Here is a 5,000-nt window from a genome sequence, read left to right as displayed (position 1 = left end):
GATCAGAGATGCACATATCGTCAGCCACTAAGGGACATGCTCAACTGGTTAAGGTCAAACAACTGACAAGCAAATCTGTGGTATTGAGCAGAATATTTGCTGTAGCCCATCTTTTATACCAAGACAAAACAATGTACATGATAACACTTCCAATCAGTTAAGATCAGAAGCAATGAGAGCCACTGCCTGGTACTGCATCAGGGCATAGCCACTGCCTGGTACTGCATCAGGGCATTTATACTGCATCAGGGCATTGGTACTGCATCAGGGCATAGGTACTGTACCAGGGCATTGGTACTGCATCAGGGCATTGGTACTGCATCAGGGCATTGGTACTACATCAGGGCATTGGTACTGCAATTATTATTATTATTATTATTATTATTCCGCCGAGGTCGACTTTGCCTTTCATCTTTTCAGGGTCGATAAATTAGATACCAGTGAAATTCTTGGGTCCATGTAATCGACTAGTCGTCTCCCCACAAGTTTCAGCTGCTCACTACCAGTGAACTAAGGTAACACTTCTTGTTTTTCGAGTACCTATTTCTTTACTACCCACAAGGGGCTAAACACAGAGGGGACAAACAAGGACAGACAAACGGATTAAGTCGATTATATCGACGACCCCAGTGCGTAACTGGTACTTAATTTATCGACCCTGAAAGGATGAAAGGCAAAGTCGAACTCGGCGGAACTTGAACTCAGAAGGTAACGGCAGGCGAAATACCGCTAAACATTTCACCCGGCGTGCTAACGATTCTGCCAGCTCACCGATCAACCGGAGTATTCGAGCGGTTCCAAGCAGTGCTGTTTTCTGCAAGTTGTTATTATTGTTATTATTATTGTTGTTGTTGTTTTTGATATCGTTGTTGTTATTTGCTTCAGTCTTGTAGCGTGAAGATTACAATTGATGTTGCGATGGTTGTCGTTGCTATGGTGATGATTCCTGTAGATTGTTGTGTCCTCATGGGAATATATTTTTTTTTAACAAGTTATTTATGGGCCCCTGTTTAGCTGTCAACTCTACTCAACGTCTCCACCAGGGGCCCCAACAGAGTTGTTTCTGGTTAATGTTAACTACTGTTCGAGAAAGGAGGCGGCACCAACAAAAGGCAATCAATGAACGGGAAAACGACGATGACGGTGATAACGCTAGCCATAATGTCGATAACGATTGCAGGCGTGGCGACGGCGGCTGCTGTCGCGGGGTGGGGGATATGACGACGACGACGACGATGATGATGATGATGATGATGATGCTGGTGGTGGTGGTGGTGGTGATGATGATGATGATGATGATGATGATGATGATGATGATGATGACGATGGTGGTGGTGGTGGTGGTGGTGATGGTGATGATGATGATGATGATGATGATGATGATGGTGGTGGTGGTGGTGGTGATGATGATGATGACGATGATGATGATGATGATGATGATGGTGGTGGTGGTGATGATGCTCGTGGAAAAGCTGGCAGTGTTAATGATGTTCGGATGTTGGTGGCAGTCATCGTTCTTGTCGTTGTCGCCGTTGTTGATGTTGTTGTTGTTGTGAGGGTGGTGGTGGTGGTGGTGGCGGCGGCGGCAGCGTCGATGATATTGGTTGTGGTCGTGGTGGTGGTTGCGGTGGTGGTGGCGACGTCGACGACGATTTTGGTGGTGGTGGCAGCGATGATGTTGTTGGTGGTGGCGGCGACGGCGTCGATGATGATGGGGGTTGTGGTGGTTGTGGTGGTAGCGATGATGCTGATGCTGCCGCCGCTGATGCTGCTGCTGCTGCTGCTGATGATGATGAGATGATGATGATGATGATGATGATGATGATGATGTTGATGATGATGATGATGATGATGATGATGATGATGATGGTGATGGTGATGATGATGATGATGATGATGATGATGATGATGATGATGAGGAGGAGGAGGAGGAGGAAAAGGGGGACAATGGTGATGTTTATGGTGACGACGACGACTGTTATAACAACGATAGAGTCGTTAGCACGCTGGCTGAAATTCTAAGCGGTATTTCGCCCGTCGCTACGTTCTGAGTTCAAATTCTGCTGAAGTTGACTTTGCCTTTCATCCGTTTGGGGTCGATAAAATTAAGTACCAGTGAAATTCTTGGGTCGATCTAATCGACTAGTCGTCTCCCCAAAAACTTCAGGCCTTGTGCCTATAATAGAATGGATTATAACAACAATGCTGTAACGATGGTGATCATTACGAACGCGGGATCGAGACTTTTTCATTCGCAAAATGATCCCCCTTTAATTGTGCTCTGATTGATTTCAATTTTGGTGTATCGATGCAACTCTGAATTTTGATTACGATTAACCGAATACTTTATCTCGTAAATTAAAGAATCTGATGTTATTCGGCGTTAAAGTTGAGAAATTTGGTCAATTTTAGCGGATCCTGTTTTGTTTTCTTTTCATTCGCAAACCTGTGCATTTTCTAAAAGACAGTAAAAGATCTGAAACTAAAAATTGGTTATAATAATGTATCTTTCCAGTCTCATTGTTTTAAAGGTATGATGTTGTGGAGAAAAAAAAATTGGAGAAAAAAGTCAGAGAAGTTTAAAAATCGAAAAACTGTATATTTTTTGCCAATAGCGAGACAGGAATTTTCTGTGTCTAGCCGAGCGATGTCAACTTTAAGGTTGTACCCTGTGAAATGCATAGTTTAGCGTCTGACCTGTTCATTGTAGGTTTCTAACTAAACAGAAATCTTTATATATAAAAGTGAAGTTGTGTGTCTGTCCCCTACGATTTAGATTCCTAACAACTCCCACATTTTGCGGTGCAGTTTAACCAAATTCGGGTATCTTATAGTCGTGATTCATATCGAGCCCTTCTGGGTATTAGCGCGCGTCTACGATGAGTCTACGATTTTAAAAATAATTTACCATCATTTTTTTCCATTTTAATGCATTTTTTACTCGGTTTTATATAAGGGAAGTAACTCTCTAAAAATGTCTACGATGAGTCAACGATTTAAAAAAAAATTTACCATAATTTTTTTTCCATTTTTAATGCATTTTTTTGCTATTTTTTGGGCTATAACTCTCTAAAAATGCTTTATAGTTATTTCCCTTACAAACCCGAGCAACGCCAGGCGATACTGCTAGTACCTAATAAAATCAACATGTATCATCTTGCTGTTTCTTTTGTATCTTCTTTGGCTGTATATAGTTTTATATTTTAAATTTGTTGTATTAATATATTTGTCTGCATGTGTTTACTTTATGCGTATTTCAGTATTATGTATACCTGTCATGTATTTGTGTACATCATTAATACATAAGTGCATGTGGATGTATGTATTCATATAAAAGTTTATTTGTACATTTATGTATTAATGTGCGTGTGTCTGTCTCCAAAAATCCAAAGCTAAATAATGTATTCAAGCTTGGATTTGTAAACTACGATAAGAATAACTCTGGTCAACAAAGAATTTGTCTCAAGGAAAAGAATACCTGTATCTCGTATGTTTTTGCATGCAGAGTTCAAAAATAATGTCAAATTATCTGTATCGCCCACAGTTTCTCTGTTCCACGATATCTCTCTCAGTTCCTATTATGTGGGTTAAATTTCAATTAAGTTGTTGAAATGTCAAGCTAACGGTTTAAGAAATACTCCTAATTTACATTCTTATGAATAGAATTAACCTAGTGAAATCATAAATCCAGCTATCTGAGTCAATGAGTCTCAAAAATAAATGAAATAAAAATATGTAAAAATATTAACACAGAAAAAAAGCACAGAAAAATACTAAGACAGAAAAAAGACAGCAAAGGGAGGCCATCCCTTCCTCGCAAGCCTGAGTGATACGCTCGAACTAGTTTCGGGATGTTTGTCCCTCGTCAACGGGCGGAGAAACACTGACATAGGAAAATACTAACACACAGAAGCACAGAAAAATATGTAATATACACAGAAAAATTAAAAGAAAACAGGCAGGCGAAAAGAATCTCGTGGTGTGAAGAATTAAGTGTGAAAAATCAACATAGACAATAGTAAACCACAAAACAGCGTGTGGTTGTAATGGTAACAAGCTGCTAATGCCACGCTGTCTATTAATTGGCTAAAATTACCCAAATTTGTTAATTCTAATGCCAAATAATATCAGATTCCTTAATTTACGAGATTGGTTGGTCGTAATCAAAAGTCAGAGTTGCATCGATACTCCAAAATTGAAAACAATCTGAGTAAAATTAAGTGGGGCTAATTTTGCAAATGAGAAAGACTCGATCCTTTTTCAGTCATGAGAGGAGATAGGTAAAAGAACGTCTTGTCTTTAGGAAAGAAATGGACAGAAAGAGTCCCTTTCGTCATGTGTCAGCGACGAGAGAGTCAAGGAGGATGTGTGTGCGTGTGTGTGTGTGCGTACGTGTGTGTTTGTGTGTGTGTGTGTGTGTGAGCGTGTGTGTGTGTGTGTATGTGCATGTGTATGTGTCTTTATGCGTGCGTACATGCATGCATGTATGTATGTATGTATGTATGTATGTATGTTTTTCGTGGTATGAAAGGTTGCGACATACCGGCAGATGGTTCTCACACCATTTTGCATATAGTCAGAGAATGTGATTTTGCTTGCGTCTGACTTCGCTTCGGATACTTATACATTAATGATGTACATAAATACATAGCAGGTATACATAATACTGAAATACGCATAAAATAAAGACATGCTAAAGTTAACGGCGGTGCATCAACATGGCCACAGCAATGAGCTGAAACTACAGCAAAAAAAAAACATGCTGATGAATATATTAATATAACAAATTTTTTAAAATAATAAAATTATACAATCAATGAAGAGACAAAAAAAACTGTAACGTGATACTTGTTGATTTTATTAGGTATTTCTGTTTATTTAGAAACCTACAATGAATAGGTCAGACGCTAAACTATAAATTTCACAGGGTACAACCTTAAAGTTGACACTACTCCACTAAACGCAGATAATTTCTGTCTCGCTATTGGCTAAAAGATATA

General features: G+C 39.5%; 1 long non-coding RNA gene across 1 annotated transcript in view; it reads left to right on the top strand.

The window, feature by feature from the left end:
- The window catches only part of LOC118762720, an 8,584-nt gene that overhangs the window by 3,453 nt on the left and 131 nt on the right, over positions 1–5,000 (top strand). The gene's annotated exons all lie outside the window — the stretch shown is intronic.

Source organism: Octopus sinensis, linkage group LG3 (assembly GCF_006345805.1).
Source record: "Octopus sinensis linkage group LG3, ASM634580v1, whole genome shotgun sequence".
Classification (NCBI taxonomy): Eukaryota; Metazoa; Mollusca; class Cephalopoda; order Octopoda; family Octopodidae; genus Octopus; species Octopus sinensis.
The sequence above is the reverse complement of the archived record's forward strand: the minus strand, read 5'-3'. Positions and strand labels throughout refer to the sequence as shown.